General features: G+C 47.1%; 1 protein-coding gene and 1 non-coding gene across 3 annotated transcripts in view; both read right to left on the bottom strand.

Moving 5' to 3' along the window:
• SLC23A2 (solute carrier family 23 member 2) overlaps positions 1 to 8,546 on the bottom strand; it is a 128,605-nt gene extending 120,059 nt beyond the window's left edge. Inside the window, exons 1-2 of one of the 2 annotated variants that reach the window (XM_057702316.1) lie at positions 8,469 to 8,529; positions 7,704 to 7,798 (exon numbers count right to left, since the gene is read on the bottom strand). The gene's annotated coding sequence lies outside the window, so the exon portion shown is untranslated. Of the gene's footprint in view, positions 1 to 7,703; positions 7,799 to 8,468 lie in introns of both variants that reach the window. The other variant, XM_057702317.1, reaches the window with a different exon arrangement.
• Positions 2,497 to 2,569, bottom strand: TRNAG-GCC (transfer RNA glycine (anticodon GCC)). The gene has a single exon. It is a non-coding gene; the product is annotated as a tRNA-Gly (tRNA).
• Positions 8,547 to 18,790: the final 10,244 nt, after the last annotated feature.

Genomic DNA, 18,790 nt, shown 5'->3' with positions numbered 1-18,790 from the left:
GGTTTTGACTCCTGCTCCAGGAAGACCTCACATGCCGCAGAGCAACTAAGCCCGTGCACCACAACTACTGAGCCTGCACTCTAGAACCTGAGAGCCACAACTACTGAAGCCCATGCGCCTAGAGCCTGTGCTCCACAACAAAAGAAGCCACCTCAATGAGGAGCCCGAGTACCACAATGAAGAGTAGCCCCTGCTTGCTGCAACTAGAGAAAGCCTGTGTGCAGCAACAAAGACCTAATGCAGCCAATAAGTAAATAAATAGATTAAAAAAGAAATAAGTGATCTGTGGACCATACATTAGGGAGAATCTAAAAAATTAGAGCTATTAAAGATGTGCATGAATCAAAAGATCCGTTTATGGACAGAACAATTCAATATTATAAAGGTGAAATGTCTCCCCAAATTAACATACATTTAATGAAGCTGCCCATTGAAAGTTATTCTGAAACCCTAAACTGAAAAATATTGGGAAAAAAATTGAGCATAGGCACTATTACATAGTAAAGACTACTACAAACTGATTATGATGATGAAAACAGCAAGGTCAAGGCTAAAGAATATATAGTTAAGTGGAAAAACACAGAAAGTCCCATGACAGACCTAAGGATTCAGCATACCATTATGGTGTCATTTTACATTAATAAGAAAAGGATGAATCAATGAATAAATAGAACAGTGTTGGAATTAACGTAGAGGGAAAAAAATCCTTATTTCATATCATACTCTAATACAAATACTAATTATAGCTGAATATTAAAAAAAGAACTAAGAGGGGACTTCCCTGGTAGCGCAGTGGTTAAGAATCCACCTGTCAATGAATGCAGGGCACACGGGTTCGAGCCCTGGGCTGGGAAGATCCCACGTGCTGCAGAGCAACTAAGCCCACAACTACTGAGCCCGTGCTATAAAGCCTGTGAGCCACAGCTATTGAGCCCATGCGCCACAACTCCTGAAGCCCGCATGCCTAGAGCCCATGCTCCACAACAAGAGAAGCCACCACAATGAGAAGCCTGCATGTACACCACAACAAAGAGTAGCCCTCACTTCCTGCAACTACAGAAAGCCCGCATGCAGCAAGACCCAACGCACCAAATAATTAAAAAAAAAGAATGCATCTGCAATATTTGCCACATTAAAAAAAAAAAAAAGAACTAAGAGAAAATATAGGTGAATATAAAATCTTGGGATAGAGAAGGCATGGGAAAGAAATACGATTCACAGATTTGAATTCAAAGTACAGAACACATATTTGCAATTTATGACCAAAAAATGCAAGTATAGTTGATTTACAATGTTGTGTTAACTTCTGCTGTACAGCAAGGTGACTCAGTTATACACATATATACATTCTTTTTTTTTATTCTTTTTTTTATTTTTTTTGGGGGGTACACCAGGTTCAATCATCTGTTTTTATACACATATCCCCGTATTCCCTCCCTTCCTTGACTCCCCCTCCTCGAGTCCCCCCCACCCTCCCTACATTCTTTTTTTATATTCTTTTCCATTATGGTTTATCACAGGATATTGAATATAGTTCCCTGTGCTATACAGTAGGACCTTGTTGTTTATCCATTCTATATGTAATAGTTTGCATTTACTAACCCCACATTCCCACTCTATCCCTCTCCTACCCCTCCTCCTAGGCAACCACAAGTCTGATCTCTATGTCTGTGAGTCTGTTTCTGTTTCATAGACAAGTTCATTTGTGCCATATTGTAGATTCCACATACAAGTGATATCATACGGTATTTGTCTTTCTCTTTCTAACTTACTCCACTTAGTATGATAATCTCTAGTTCCATCCATGCTGCTGCAGGTGGGATTATTTTGCTCTTTTTTATTGCTGAGTAGTATTCCATTGTATACATGTACCACTTCTTTATCCATTTATCTGTCAATGGACATCTAGGTTGCTTCCATGTCTTGGCTATTGGGAATAGTGCTGCTATGAACATAGGGGTGCATGTATCTTTTTGAATAGAGTTTTGTCAAGATATATGCCCAGGAGTGGGATTGCTGGATCATATAGTAATTCTATTTTTAGTTTTCTGATGAACCTCCATACTGTTTTCTATAGTGGCTGCACCAACTTACACTCCCACCAACAGTGTAGGAGGGTTCCCTTTTCTCCACACCCTCTCCAGCATTTGTTTAAAAAATGCAAATCTTAATAGCATAATTCTCAAACAAAGTGAAAGCAGGATCAGCACCAACTTTACTCAGATTAGGGAGGAAAAGTGTTTCATGTCAAACCAAGCACTGATGTTTCTGGAACAGAATATAAACTTCACATTAATTTTAGATAAAAAGACTTAAAAGTGTCATGCTTTTTATACTCCCTAACACTTCAAAATATGCATATATTCCCCCATACCATACTTCTGTGGAATAATTTGTGAAGCAATGTCTTAATATAGAAAGAGCTCTTGCTAACAAAATATGTACTCAAACTTTTTCTTATCTTTTGGCTACACCAAACGGCTTGTGGGATCTTAGTTCCTTGGCCAGGGATCAAACCCATGCCCCCTGCATTGGCAGTGCAGAGTCTTAACCACTGGACCACCAGGGAAGTCCTGAACTCAAACGTTTCAACACTGATCACATAAGTATTACTATGAAGCAGGGATAAGCAAACTTTCTACAAAGAGCCAGAGAGCAAATATCTCAGGCGTGCAGGTCATATGGTCTCCTGAATGGGCATCACTATGTTCTAGTAAACCTTGATTTACAGGTGCTCCCCAATCAGCAGCAACCTCATCATCTGGGAACTGGCTAGAAATGCAGACTACCAGGCCCCACCCCAGACCTTCTGAATGAGACACTCTCAAGTTTAAGATCTATCATGTTAGACGAAGACGCTGTACCCTCAACCAGGTGATGTGCCTTTGGAGACAGCAAAGGATTTAAGCGAGCACTGCAGAGGGGACAAGGAAGCCACACCAAATTGGAGACTGAAATCTCAACTACAGAGGAATGTGTGAGAAACAGCGTTTCAAGCAGTGCTTTTCATCAGAAACAGGGAGAGAAGACCATCCGCAGAGTCATTACACCAAGACCTCTGTAATGAAGTCTTGGTCCAGAATGGAAACGTTAACGCAGGTTTAATTAACGCTAGGGCATGTATGTCTTCACTTGAACAAAGGGAAGCCACCTCAAAGGAAGACTGTGTAAAAGAAATGTGCATGTGTTGGGGTGAGGGTTGTGGGAGGTTCCTGCAGGAACAAATGATGGAAAAGAAGGAACGAAGGACCCAAGCTGGGGTGCAGAGGAGAATACACTGAACCTGGAATGAACAACAGGCTGGATAAGAGAAGCCAGGAGAAAGCGGGGAGGGTCTGCTCTCCTTCAGCCCCAGCATGTACCCTCCCCGGAGTTTTCTACAACACACATCTCTACAAGTCACTCCCCCTTCTGGGAATTTCTTGGTGGTCTTCCAGACAAAATTCAAGCCCCATAATATAGTGTCAAAATGACCTTTAAGCTCTGTACACCCTTTCCACCTACCTCAGCCTCAGCCTCCCTCCAACCATCCTGACACATTCAAGCCCTCACAAACCTCTCCATCTTTACTCATTCCATTCCCACCTCCCCCCCAACACACACACCCACCCAATGGAGCTTGGCAGTCAGACCAGCCTGGGGTCAAATTCTGACTCAGCTACTGTGACCTTGAGCAGGGAGGTGCCGACCACCAACTTCAGCATCCTCAGATGTATAACGGGAACAGTAATACCTGTCTCCACAGGGCTACTGTGATTAAACGCCATTAGTGAACACAGGAAGTGCTGGGCAAAGCATCTGGTGACCACTGACACCAGTTTCTCTGCCCTCTTCTATGCCAACAGGAGCTAAGAAACACAGAGCTTCCGGCAAGACTTCGGAACAGCATTCTATCATTGAGGGCCCCAAGGTTTACTGGAGCATTAACAACAGAATTCAAGACCCAAGGGTTAAGTTAGAAAAGTTTACCAACCTCCAGTTCCTTCACTGATGAGATGCAGCCCAGGCCTCATTGGCTGCCAGCTGCTGGAACCAACAACAGTGACCTCAGGTGCCTGGCACACAGCCGATGCCCATCAGCACCACCATTACTGCACTGGCCTATCGCATGGGGCTCACTGTCTAGTCTTTCTGGAGTCCCCTCCACTGCTTGGAGAGGCTCCTGGAGAAGCCTTCTACACTGCTCTTGAGTTCACCTTAGAAGATGGGAAGATTCAACTCTGTGAGATTCACATGCACATACATGAGAAAGAGGTCACCACCAAGATGAAGGAGCCTCCACCAGGCACTCATTGAGATGCCCCAGAGAAACTGACACAAGGAGACTGAAGGATCAGCTGCTTTGGGAAAAATCTGTGGAAAGAACCTGTGAATAAAGAAGGCTTTCTGGACCACAGACCAGAAAAAGCCATGGTTTGCGGCAACCAGGCAACCTGAGGCCCAATGCAACCCTGACCTCCTCACTGAAGGAGGAAACTGAAGAACTTATCAAGGTTACAGAGAAACAATGATGAAGGAAGAACTGGAATGAAGACCATAGCCACTAGGAAGAGGCTGCGAGCTGCAATCTGAAGTTGCTGAAAGTTTCATGGGCAGTGAGACAACGTGACTGAAGTCCTGAGTATGATCCTCCACGAGCGTACGCAATGTCCACTACTGCACCCATTACACTTGAATACTTAGATATTTCTGTACACAGTGTATATGCAAATCATGTCTACCACACTTCCTAAGATGCAGGGACTTGTCGGAGGCCATTTTTGATGAATCCAGATTTTTGCTTTTTATGCTACCTTTAGATTTTAGGCCTGCATAACAAAAAAAGTGAAGTAATCCAAGAGATGGTTATGGAAAAAGAGTAGATAGAACTTTCCTTCACGGGGTAAATTTTCAAGGAGGGTGTTTAGGAACCACCTAGACCTGAGGTCAAGGGCTTACCTGCCTGAGGTCAGAGAGAATTAAGACAAAGGACAATAAGAAGGTCCCAAGAAGATTTACATTTCCATGAAGAAGACCTCCCCCAAAACATCCACCCTTCCTTTACCAAAGCATTTAACCACATCAGGTTGGCATGGCAACTTAACATGCCATGGGGCACATGGCTCCTGGGGCAGTTACTTTCCTTCTAGGTGCTCAGGCCAGAAACCCTGCCATTGCCCTCAACTTCCTCCCTCACCCCCTACTTAGGGTCCATCAGCAATCTCCTCAGCCCCACCTCACAATCGGATCACTTCTCACCACCACCCCACCTCCACTCAATCACCATCTTTAGCCCTGTACTAGACGGCTGCCCTGCAGCCCTATCCTGCTCACCCTAACTTCAGTCTATTCTCACACATCAACAACCAGTCGGTCCTCATCCCTCCTCTACTCAAAACTCTCTAATGGCTCCCAACCCCCATGCACACAAAGTAAAACCTACAGGCCTTCCTAGGTGCCACGTGGCCTTACATGATTCAGCTCCCATGGTCTTTCTGATCTCAAAGTCATTCTCTCTTCTTCCCGCCTCAGGGCCTTTGCATCTGCAGTTTCTTCCATGCGAATGCTCTTCCCCTAGATGTCTGCATGACTCACTTCCTTCACATCTTCACTCAATGGATGACCCAGAGCTTCCTGTTCTACCTTTCCTACAATTTCAGCTCCCACCCCAGCACCTAATACCGCCAATCCTGCCGGATTCTTCTCCAGAGCACAGAGTCTCATTGTCTGCCTCCACACTGGAGTGTGAGCTCTGCGTGGGGAAGAAACCTCCACACAGCATACCTGGCACACGGCCAGCAGCCGTAATACATGTATTAAATGTGGGGAGGCCTGTGAAAAGCATAAGCTGCAAGCAGACCTCAATTCTTGGAGAGACAACAATCTACAACTGGTGACAAAATAACAGGCCAGAAATAGCACAGCCAGGGAGACAGTGAAGACTGTGCCACAAGGAGCACAAAGGACCAGCTGAAATGCCTTGGTAGCAGCTCACAGCTTAACCTGAAGCAGGAATGTGTCCCAGCAAAAGAAAGAAAGCCCCGGCTCCAGCCCGCTGAGGAGAGAATAACTGTAAGAACAGCAGGGAGTGAAAATGAATTAATGAGGTTACCTGGAACTGGGAACAGACTAGTGTATTGGGAGTTTTTCAGGCATGGCCTGGAAGCAGGCCAAGAAAGGACTGCAAAATGTTTAAATTAAAATAGCCTAAGAGGATTAAATAAAAAATACGTTTTTAAAAAGCTTTCATTTACAAGCACAAAGCACCATATAATTGCAAATTATGACTGCTGACTTTTAATTCCCTTAACCACAATGGGAAAATTCCTTAAGCCATCAGTAATGCCAGAAATGAGTCCCCAAATGGATCCCAGGTTTGTCTCTGGAGACACTGAAGAGGGTGGCAGTAACCAACGCGGGATTTCCAATATCCAACAAACTAGACCTTAGGCTACTCAAAGACCAAAGCTTGGGTTTTCGTCAACTTTTGGATTAACAGCGCTTTTCACCAAATTAGCTGATGCACATCGAATTCACTTCTCCAAGGCAGTGTGCCATGAAACCTAGCAAAACCCTGTCCAAAATTCTAGACAGGTATTTTCATAAGCATTTTTGAAACATCCTAACAGACATTAAAACTTGGCTTAATTGACTGTGCCAAGTCAATTAACTGTCACACAACCATCTGGGGGGAGGGAAGAACTAATATGAAAAGTTATTGAAAAACCGAGTATCTTTAAAAAAACAAAAATTCATTCCCCACTTCAAGCAAAGAAACTAAAAGAGAAATGCCCTGGTATTCACAGAAAGAAGCTGATCACCATTTTGGCAAAGGAAATAGTCTAGAAAGCAGACAGCTCATGTTCAGGCTGTCAGGTGAAATAGGCTGGACACACCTACTCACCCCCTTTCACCTAACAGGTGTGCCGTGAGGGTTTACACCACACACGTTCAGTGCATGCCCACTGTGGCGCTTTAAAAAGCAGGTGCCCAATGTGGGGAAAGAGCGGGGGGGGGGGGGGGGGGGGGGGGTGGGGAGGAGGTAGGGATGAATTGAGAGATTGGGGTTGCCATATATACATTACTAACAAGAAAAAAAATCAAATTGTACACTTTAAATATATGCAGTTTATTACATGTCAATTGTATCTCAATAAAAGTTCTTTAAAAAAAAAAGGAATGTGCCCCAAAGCTATTAAATTCTGGATGAGTGAAAAGAGACCAACAGTGATAGGTTCACAAGTGACCCTGATACAGTCAACCATGACTAAGTAGAGAATTCAGAATTTCTGAGCCGAAAGGCCTTTTATAAATCTCACCAGACTCACCTTCAGGGGCCAAGTCATATGCAAAGGTGAAAAGGCAGGTATAGACAATGGGAAGGGCGAGGCCCCAGTCCAACAGCGTTCAAATGCAAAAGCATAAAAATTAAAATGTTCCAACCACCAGATTCTAACCTCTGGCTTCAGAGAGGAAGAAACTGGGTGAGCGAGGTCACATGCCAATTAATGACAGCTCAAAGCAGACTGTCTCGGGACTCCCAGCCCTGTCCTCACATTGCCCAGCCTTCTCTGCACACAGGCGTCCAAATATCAGCAGGAACAGCATCTTCCCCCTGCTTTCCCCCAGCACTGCAAGACTAAAAGCAGCAGCGACTGTTAACGCCTCAGACCCAGAAATCCCTTATGAGTGACTCTCTTCCACCTCCAGTTTCCCTCACTTACCCTTCCGCGCTGAGAATCAAGAATTTCCCATCAGTCATGGTTAAAACCCCCAGCCCGTAGGCCGAATTCCTGTCAGCTACCCATCAAAGGGACATCTAGAGCCAAAGGGAGGAGAAAATTCTGCGCCCATGAACTAGTCACACTCGGAAATGTCAATTTCTCTTTCCAGCCAGGTGGCAACACAGGGACCCACGACCCCCGGGGGACGGGCCAGAGAGAAAGGCCCTGGGGTGGCAGCAGAAGCTCCTAAAATTACTCAGCGCAGCCATTGTCGGGGAGACAGAAAGCAAAAACGTGCAAGGCACCCCCTCCACCGCCCCTCTAATGGCCCTGCATGCTGGAGGCACTGAGACACCGCGAGCACCGCCTGCGGAGGGCCGACCTGAGAGCGACCCCAGTCGCGCGGGCCGAGGGCCGGGGAGGCGGCGGCGGCCACCGGATCCCGGGGGGACCCCCTCGCCTCCCCGCCGCGCGGCCTGAGGGCCCGAGCTTCCAGCGGCTCCAGCCGCGGGCAGAGGCGAACGCCCGGGGGCCCGGCCGCGCGGCGGGAGCTGGGGCCGCCGGGCATCCCCGGGTCCGTGGCCAGGGTTGCCCGCGGGCGCGGGGACCGGGACTCGGACCGGGGTGTGGGGGCGCAGGCCGCGCCCCTGACAGCGCGCCGGGGGCCGTGCCCGGCCGGCCTCGTGGGCGCGACGGGCCCCTCGCGGCCGGGCCCGGCAGGGGCGGCCCGCGGGCCGGGCGGGGGGCCGGCGGCCCGGCTCTCACCTGGCTGCAGCCCGCCGTGTTCCCGTCCCGCCGCCGCGCCCCGGCTCCGCAGCCCCGTGGCCGCCTCTGGTCCCCGAGACAGCCGCCTGCAAAATGGCGCCGCGAAGGGGCGGGTCGGGGGCGGGGAGTCGCACAGCCACCGCCCCCGCGCCGGCTCGGACCCACCTCCCCCTCCGCGCCCGACCCCCGCCCTCCCGCCTCCCCCGAGGGAGGGGCTGCCCCCAGCGCCGCCTCGCTGCGCGAGCCGCCTGACCCCCCGCGCCCCCCTCGCTGTCCTCTCCGCCAGCCTTCTACTTCATGCCCCCGGCGTGGAAGTCGCCCCCTTCTCGTGCCCTCCAGTCACACCTGCTTCGAGGGGCCCACCTGGAACACAGAGCGCTCGCCCGGAGTCTCCCCCTCCTCGTACCCCCTTTCTACCCAGCCTGACACCGAGCCCAGTCAGCGCTCAGTGAAGACAGTCAGGCAGGCTGCGGCGCCTTGGGCTCGTGGGTGGGATGTCTATAGACACTTTCACGGTTTCTCCAGTTAGGCTGTCAGATTTTCTAACTCATTGGGGAAGAGGTCCTCATCACAGTCTGCAGATACGGTCATACAGACCGAGGCTTTTCAGACTACCCTGAGGGTCGTGTTCCAGTGCGGGTTCTGCTTCAGTGGGTCAGGGTGCAGCCCGAGAGTCTGCATTTCTTAAAAGCCCCTAGATGATGCCGCTGGGTAAGGGAGGCTGAGCGGAAAGGCCGCAGGTAAATCCGTGGCCCTCAATCTTCAGCCAGTCGCAGCCTGACCTTAACTGCTCAAGATGCACTTGGCTGGTCGCCACCCCCGGGGCTTCTGAGGCCAGAGGTGTGGCGTGAGGCTGCAGATTTTGCATTTCCGACAAGATCCCAGGTGATGATGATGCTGTTCCCTGGGGTTCACACTTTGTGAGCCACTACTGAAGACTCTCTGAACACAAGGCCAAACAAAAGGGTAATAACTAGCACCCTCACAGCACCTTCCATCTTGAAGCCGCAGTCTAGCTGCTATTACAGCCAAGTAGTAACTGACAAGTGCCCCAAAAAACTCCAGAGAGCAGAAGAATCGTGGCCAGTGTCTGACCTTACCTGGGGAGGAGCAGATTTTTTTAATAAACTTAGTTATTTGTTTATTTATTTATTTATTGGCTGCGTTGGGTCTTCGTTGCTGCGTGAGGACTTTAGTTGCAGTAGGCGGGGGCTGCTCTTTGTTGAAGTGCCCAGGCTTCTTGTTGTGGTGGCTTCTCTTGTTGTGGAGCACAGGCTTCTAGGCGTGCAGGCTTCAGTAGTTGCAGCATACAACCTTCAGTAGTTGCAAGATGTGGGCTCAGTAGTTGTGGCTCATGGGTCCTAGAGCACAGGCTTAGTAGTTGTGGTACACGGGCTTAGTTGCCTCCGCGGCATGTGGGATCTTCCTGGAGCAGGGATCAAACCCGTGTCCCCTACATTGGCAGGCAGATGTTTAACCACTGCACCACCAGGGAAGTCCCAAGGAGCAGATTTTATCATCAGTTTTCTGCCTGTTTTATACAGTTTGGGGGACTGGATGATATAGATATCACAAATATCAGGGCTTCCTAGGTGGCACAGTGGTTAAGAATTCACCTGCCAATGCAGGGGACACCGGTTCCATTCCTGCTCCAGGAAGATCCCACATGACTAGGAGCAACTAAGCCCGTGTGCCACAACTATTGAGACTGCACTTTACAGCATGTGAGCCACAGCTGTTGACCCCATGTGCTGCAACTACTGAAGCCCACGCACCTAGAGCCCATGCTCCGCAAGAAGAGAAGCCATGAGCAATGAGGAGCCTGCGCACTGCAATGAAGAGAAGCCCCCGCTCGCTGCAACTAGAGAAAGCCCATGTGCAGCAATGAAGACCCAACACAGCCAATAAGTAAACAATTTTTTTTAAAAGTCACTATTTAAAAAACAAAAACAAATATCAATGGGGGTCAGAGGGAGTGACCAGCAACTGTGGGAACTTTGTAAAATAGAGCTATGTGGTCTGAGTCTTGCAGATCAATAATGTGTCATCCTATTTACTTCTCTAATAACTTGTATTTTTAAAATATAATAATTGGCTTGTAAAATTCAGTACACCTTGGAAGGCCAGGTGTTTTGATCCACATTGAAGATGGAGAAAATAAGGGACAAAGATTTTGTGACCAGCACGTAGAGAAAAATTCACACTGCCCTGTCCATCTAACATCTCCACCGTCCTCCTGTATCAGAGAGAGCCTTTTCCAGCCAACGTTTTATTTTGGGGGGGGTGGGGTGCGTGGGGAGGGGAGTGCGAAGGAGGTACTAAGTGCCTTGTTCAGCCAGGGATGAGAGATCTCAGATAGAAGGGGAGCTACCTGTTGCAGCCTCAGGGTCTCCCTCTCCCTCCCTGGACCTTTACAGATTTTCTCTATCCTAAAAAAACTTCCCCTGTCTCAGCCTCTCCCACCTTCCTGCCTTCATTCCCTGTCCTCCCCATCACTCCTCAGGTGCTGTCACTCTCTGCTGTCTTCAAAGTCACCAGTGACCTTCTAGTTGCCAAAGCCAATTGCCTGTTCACAGTCCTTATCTTCTCTGATGGCTCTGTGACGTCCATTGATGTCAAATTGATTCCCTTTCTTCTCAAACGCTTTTCTAGTGGCGGTACCACTGGGTCTTGCAATTCATCCTAAACCCCTCCACTTCCCTCTCAGTGATGTAAGAGTTACCCATGCTCACCTCTAGAAATGCTAGTTTTCCTTAACATCTCCTTTCTCTACATCTTTTCCTCTGCCCTGTCCTTCTCTGAAGACTAGCCATCTCCTCATGATTCTCAAATCTCTCTCCATACCAAGCAGACATCTTTCTGAACTTCTAGTTACACATTTCCAATTGTCCTCCAGATAACCTCTCCTGAATATTATCCAGGATTTCTTTTTTTAGAATTTTTTTAAAATATTTTTTTATTTATTTTGGCTGCACCAGGTCTTCACTGCAGCACATGCGATCTTCATTGAGACATGTGGGCTTCCTAGTTACAGCATTTAGACTCTTAGTTGTGGCATGCATGCAGGACCTAGTTCCCCAACCAAGGGAAGCGTGGGAGTGTGGAGTCTTACCCACTAGACCACCAGGGACATGCCCCCAGGAATTTAAATATGGCATCTCCACCACTGAACTCATTACTCTCCTCTCACGGATTTGTTTCTGTCTGGGGTCTCTCATTTTGCCACCAGAAACTTTGAAATCAGCTTTGATTGCTTGGCCCTCGTCCCCATCCAGTCTGTCACCTATGGCCAACTGGAGTAGGGAAGTGTGTCTGGAATTCTCATCTCTGTGTCCACCATCCCAAACCCTCACTTGTTCTTCCTTGGACTGTTGAAAAAGCTCCTTTCTGGCCTCTTGGCCTCAAGAGTTATCTCCCAAAGCCATCCTTGTAATCATCTGAAAACACAGAACTGACCACCTCACACCCCTCCTAGAAATTCTTCAGGATCTCCTGGTCTACATAACAATTGAGTAAAATGAAACAGAATGTAGACTATTTCCCCGGACAGCATTCAAGACCCATCTCTGTTGTCTCCAGCTGCTTCTCTTTTTTTCTGGACAAAGTACTCCTTTTTACTGCTGGCAGACTGGAGTTGATGTCAGCGACTGACCCTGACTTCAACCTTGCCAGGGTTTTTGTGAGGATTAAAATGCTTATTTAGTGCTTCAATACATCCTTATTTTTATACGATTATTTTTATCATCAATTGATTATTAATTCAAAAATACATGAATATTTTCCTGTTCATTTCCTTTTCCTTTTATTTCCTATTCATTTTCCTTTCCTATTACATCTGATGCAAGCAGGGTTTTTTCCTCCCCCACTATCATCTAAACTAAATCAGTAGAATTTATCCAGAACATTTTGTGACCTGGATAATTTGATTAAAATTTCTGTCATTTCCAGGCTGTGTTATTTTTGAGAAGTAATTGTAGCTCAGGGCTATCTTTACAATATTTATTTCCAGTTTCTCTCTGGGGTCTGGAACTGAGGTTGGCAAACTTTCTGTAAATCAGGGGTCCCCACCCGCCGGCCGTGGACTGGTACCAGTCCATGGCCTGTTAGGAACCAGGCCCCACAGCAGGAGATGAACAGCAGGCAGGCAAGCAAGCTTCGTCTGCTGCTCCCCATCGCTTGTATTACCACTTGAACCATCCCTCCCTCCCCCATCCGTGGAAAAACTGTCTTCCATGAATCTAGTCCCTTGTGCCAAAAAGGTTGGGGACCTCTGCTATAAAGGACCTGATAGTGAATGCTTTAGGTTTTGTGGGTCAAGAGGCAAAACTGAGGATATTATACAGGTACTTACATAATAAGAGAAAACAAGCCTCCACAAAATTTTTTGTTGATGAAATTCAAAATATAATAATAATAATAATAATTGGATATAATATTTTGTAATACAGATGGGGAAGAATAGAATGGCAGGGGTGGGGGGTGTGGGGAGGAGATTTTGCTTAATTGGAGACCAAAGTTACTGTCTCTTATCATTAAATTGATTGCAAATGTTCATCTGTAAAACCATTTTTAGCTGCTACCAGAACAGGCCACGGGCTATAGTTTGCTGACCCCTGAGAAAGTGCTTGGAGAGGAGGGCAAGAGCTTCATCCCTACACCATCTCTTGGGGTCAGGGGAACTGACACTTCCTACATCAGTCTCATACTGAGACGTGCCTAGGCATGGGGCAGCACGGGAGGGCCCAAGACCTACCTGAAATGGTATCTTTTTTTCCTGTTTTGCATTTTCAGTGATGTACACTGCACCATTGTTACAACTGAAGGAAGGAAGGGAGGGAGGGAGGGAGAAAGGGAGGAAAAGGGATTTCCTTTGCGGCCCAGGGGCTAAGACTGACCAGGTTTGATCCCTGGTCAGGGAACTAGATCCCACATGCCACAACCAGAAAGATCCCACGTGCCACAACTAAGGCCCGGTGCTGCAAATAAATAAATAAATATTAAAAAAAAAAGAAAGAAAGAAAGAAAAGGAAGAAAGAAAGATGACCCAAATGCTCACTGACTGGGGAATGGCTTCTCATTGCCGTGGCTTCTCTTGTCGAGCACAGGCTCTAGGCTCGTGGGCTTCAGTAGTTGTGGTTCATGGGCTCAGTAGTTGTGGCACACGGACTTAGTTGCTCCATGCCATGTGCCCTTACATTGTTTTGTAACCATCACCACTATCCATCTCCAGAACTTTTTATCATTTCAAACTGAAATTCTGTACCCATTACACAATAACTCCCCATGTCCCCAGGTAACCACTATTCTATTTTCTGTCCCTATGAATTTTCCTTTTCTAGGTACTTCATCTAAGAGGACTCATACAATATTTGTCCTTTTGTATCTGACTTCTTTCACTTAGCCTAATGTCTTTAAGAATCATCCCAGTTGTAGCACATATCAGAATTCCATTCCTTTTCAGGGTCAAAAGATATTCTATGCATAGATATACCAAAAGATGATATCTTCAGCAGTCAGGTAGTACCAGCAGTACCAGCAGTCAGGTAAGTGTCCTCAGGGTACAAGCAGAGGCTGGGTGTGCAGGTGAGAAATCTACAAGGAGGAATCACCATATACAGATAAAAGGCTAAGGCTGCCGTGGCAGGAGGGCTGGGCTTGGTGGAGAGGGTACCAGAGTGCAGGTGGTGAGCAGACAGGAAAGAGCTGGCCTGTGGCCTGGAGGGACTTGTGCTTAGTGATTAATCACTACAGAACATGACCCAGTCCCTCTCTGAGGGCTGGGGCCTCTATTCCCTGAGACAGGATAAAAATTTAGTCATCATTGTACCATTTTCCACTTATCAGATTGGCAAAGATTAATAACATCCAAGGTTGATTATGACAAAGGGAGATGAACCCTCTCAAAATCTGTGGGAGGAAATCTAAATTGGTCTACCCCTTCTGGAATAGGATTTAGCGGTATCTGTCTATTTAAATGCACATATATCTGTGAACATATCTGTTTAAATGTATGCACACTTAACCCAGAATACAAGTTTGGGGATTCCCCCTGATACAAACACGCACCGGAGGGCACAGGGATTTATGGACCAGGATGCTAAAGGAGACATGTCCCCTGCCCCTTCAGCCTCTTTCATGTCCCCCTTTGCTCAGCAGCCACTCCTGGCCTCAGGTCCCTCCCTCTTGGACCCAGGTCCAGCCCAACTGAAGCCAACCCCTGGTCAGCCACAAAGACCTGCGCTGGGCAGCTCTCCACCCTTTTTTTTTGCCCTTCACACGTGAACTTTCTTACCCATCTCCACACCCATCAACCTGAAACTCCCTGTCTGTCCACAACCCCTACTTGCTTCCTGCTTCCAGGAGACCATTCTGAGTGGTGCATTCCCTCAGCCCCACCTCTTCTTATCCACAATCCCTTCTGCCCTTTGAGGGGCCCCTCCTCCCAGCCTAAAGAGCCCTGAGACCTCCTTCCATCAGGTGTCCTCCTTCTCTGCATTTCAGCGCAGACTGCTAGTTTCTAAAAGCTGCCTCCTGCCCAGTTCGTGTACCTCTCTCCCCTTCTCAGCTCAGCTTCTGGAGGGAGCCGCCTCCAGTTCCTGTCTCCTCATCCTGACATCCATCCTCTCTTCACCTCCTGGCAATCTGGTTCTGTCCCTATTTCCTCTGAAACTGCCCAGGTAAATGAGCCATTTCCTCCAAACTGCACAATCCAGGGGCTCCTTTCTGTCTGCATCTTACTAGAACTTTCTGGAGGCATTTGGCATAGCTGGTGCTCAGGAAAAGCTCTCCTTCCTTGGCTTTGTGGCTGCATTTCCTACTGGTTCTTCTACATCTCTGAACTTTTTTTTTTTTCTGTCTCCTTCTCAGACTCCTTTTCCTCCTGCCTGCTTCAAACACTAGGGTTAGGGGTGGGGGAAGTGTGGTTGTTTCTGTTTTCCTCTCAAAAGCCCTTCCAGGGCTTTGCTGTTCCTTCTGCTTGGACATCTTACTCTTTCCTCTGGATCATTCTTGCTCATCCTTTAAGTCCCACCTTGGCCTCTCCTAGAAACCTCTCTTGAGCCCCCCAGCTGCTGTAAGTGTACCCTGGGTACTTCCCAGTGTTTAGAATGGAATTGCATTGAAATGATTTGTTTTTCTGTCTCACTCCCCTGCCTCACTGTCAGCTCCTCCAGGACAGAGATCTTGATCTACATAACTGCATACAGCTAAAATAGTACCTGCCACACAGGAGATGCTCAGCAAGCACTTAAGGATCTCAGCTGTTGGACTGAACCAGCAGGGCCTGACCACTGATGGAAGGTGAGATGTGAAGGGAGAGAAAGACTCAGCATTAACTCTCATTCCCCCCAGGAAACCCTGGAGAACTGGAAGCTCAGAGAGAAACATAGATTAGAGGCAAAACACAAAAGGCCTCAAATGCTGGGTGAAAAAAAATATAGAACTTTATTCAATTAGGGAGTCATTTGAACCTACACCCTCATGGAGACCCTTAGTCTTTGGGGGGGAAATGGAAAAAGAATAAAAATCCATCAGCAATCATATAAAGTAGAAAAGAAGCAAAACTAATCCAAGCTGTTGGATTTCAGGATGCTGTCACCCTGTGGGGGATAATGATTAAGGAGAAGCCCGTGGGGTCTTCTGAGGAGCTGGTCATGTTCTTTGCTTTGATCTGGGTGCTAGGCACGTGAGCATGTTCACTTTGTGAGATTTCATTAAGCTGCACTCTTGTGATACATGCATTTTTCTGTGTGTATGCAATAAAAAGTCTTTATTAAGTAACTGCAACAACTAGACTTAGAAAAAAATCCAGTTAACAAATTTATATCCAATAAATTGGGTATTCCCCGTTTAAATAACATATTCTGGGACTTCCCTGGTGGCATAGTGGTTAAGAATCCGCCTGCTAATGCAGGAGTCATGGGTTCGATCCCTGGTCAAGGAAGATCCCACATGCCGTGGAGCAACTAAGTCTGTGCACCACAACTACTGAAGCCTGCATGCCTAGAGCCTGTGCTCTGCAACAAGAGAAGCCACCACACTGCAACCAAGAGCAGTCCCTGCTCGCCACAGATAGAGAAAGCCCGCACCCAGCAACAGACACCCAACACAGCCAAATAAATAAATAACATGGTCCATCTCTGAAATAAAATGATAATGAAGCCCCAGTCTAGAGTGTGTTCTAGGGCAGAAGGTCAGGCACAAGAAGGTGAATTGATCCAAGTTATTGTCTCCAGGAATGTGCACTTTAGGAAACAGGAATGTGCGTTTATATATACACACATATAAAATGTGAAGGTTTAATTTTGAATATTCTTTAGTCCTAGGATAAATGTGACCTACAATTCCTGCAGCTTTAGAGAAAAGGCATAGGGTCCCTGCCCTATCTCTGCCTTGCTGAATGACCTTGGGGAAACCATTTAACCAAGCTACATGTAGGTGTTCTATTATACAAACTCAAGATAATTCCATCTACTCTATCTACCACCTAGGTGGGTAGAAGGATTAAATGATATAATTACTGTGAACATGTTTTCTGCAAATGTTTTTCATAGCCCTTTACAAATAGAAAATACGTATAGTATACAGGCTTAATCTAACTGTAGACCTGAGCCCACAATCGTTGTGCCATAACATCACACACTCATTCTTTCCCTAGACTGTGTTTACACTCGGTCTATATTAAATTTCATTCTCTTTATTTTTGATAAGGTCTCCAGTTACATAAAGTCACTTGGAATTCAGGTCCTTTGTGCCCAGATTGTTGGCTACACCACTTACCCATCTGGTATGTTGGTATAGCCGCTCTTCACTGGTCACATGTTAACTCAGGCACTGGGCTAGACATCATTAACAAAACTCACCTCACCTTACAGATCAACCGGTTTGCAAGGCAGAAACAGAGATGCAGATGTAGAGAACAAACATATGGACACCAAGTGGGGAGGGGGGAGGGGAGAGTTGGGGTGGGATGAATTGGGAGATTGGGATTGCCATATATACATTACTAATAAGTAAAAAATATCAAATTGTACACTTTAAATATATGCAGTTTATTGTATGTCGATGATATCTCAATAAAAGTTTTCAAAAAACCCCAAACCACCCCCCCAAATCAGAAAACTCACCTCACCTGCCCCAGTGAGCCTACATACTGGTAAGTATGGGAGATCAGAAGAGAAATAATTTTATACCCAACGTCTGGCTGGGCTCCTGGTACCCAGTGGACTTGTGTTCTAAGACATGAAATGGCAACCAGCAAGTAAATAATATTTGTGTCTGTGATAAGTGCTAAAAAGTAACAATAAAAGGGGCTGACCGTCCTCCAGGTTGGGGAGCCCTCTTAGGTAAAGTAGGAAAGAAGGACTAAAGAGGGGACATTATTGCTGAGACTCAAAGAAGCCAGTTATGCAGAGCTGGGAAAAGACCATTCCAGAAAGAGGAATCGCAAGTATAAATGTCCTGAGGCAGGAAAGAGCACGTCACGTTTGAGAAATTGAGAAGTAGTTGGTGTGACTGGGACACGGAAGGTCGGAGGGAGCGTGCGATGAAATGAGACTGAGGAAGAGGTCATGGGGCGCCCAGAGGGAACAGGGTTTCTGAGTGTGATAGTAAGTCATTAGAGGGTACGAGCAGGAAATAACATGATCTCATTTCTGTTCTAAGATGATCACTCAGTTGCTGTGTGGGTAATGGGTTGGAGGGGTCAAGGGTAAAGCAAACAGGACAGGGAGGAGTTACAGTAGTTCAGCTGGAAAATGGTGGCTTGGCCTGGGGTGAGAGCAGTGGAAATGGAGATGAAGAGGGAAATTCAAAATATCCTCGGAAGATAAAATGACAGGAATTGCTAACAGGCTGTATATGGAGCATAAAGGAAAGGGAGAAGTCAAGGAAGGCTTTTGGGCTTGAAGCTTGGGCAGACAAGTAGGTGAAGGGCCACTCCTTAGTCAGGATGAATGGAGGAGGGTTGGGATGGAGGACAGTCTGGGAGACTTCTATCTGTGACATCTCAAGAGGAAACAATTGGATAGCTGCATATAGATTCATTTCTATGGGTTCAGGGAGAAGGACTGGGCTGGAGTTACGCACTTGGGAGTCATCGGTGCTGTGTGATATGTAAAGCCAATGGATCCAGTAGGATCATCTAGAAGAAGAGAGAGTGCAGTTGGAGCCCGAGGGGGCTCCTCCAGCACTGGAGACTGCATAATACCCAGTGTTGGTGAAGACATCAGGAAATGAAAACTCTCCCGGGACTTCCCTGGTGGCGCAGCAGTTGAGAATCTGCCTGCCAATGCAGGGGACACGGGTTCAGTCCCTGGGCCAGG

Source organism: Hippopotamus amphibius, chromosome 12 (genome assembly GCF_030028045.1).
Source record: "Hippopotamus amphibius kiboko isolate mHipAmp2 chromosome 12, mHipAmp2.hap2, whole genome shotgun sequence".
NCBI lineage: Eukaryota > Metazoa > Chordata > Mammalia > Artiodactyla > Hippopotamidae > Hippopotamus > Hippopotamus amphibius.
Note: the sequence above shows the minus strand (reverse complement) of the source record. Positions and strands in the feature narration are given on the sequence as shown.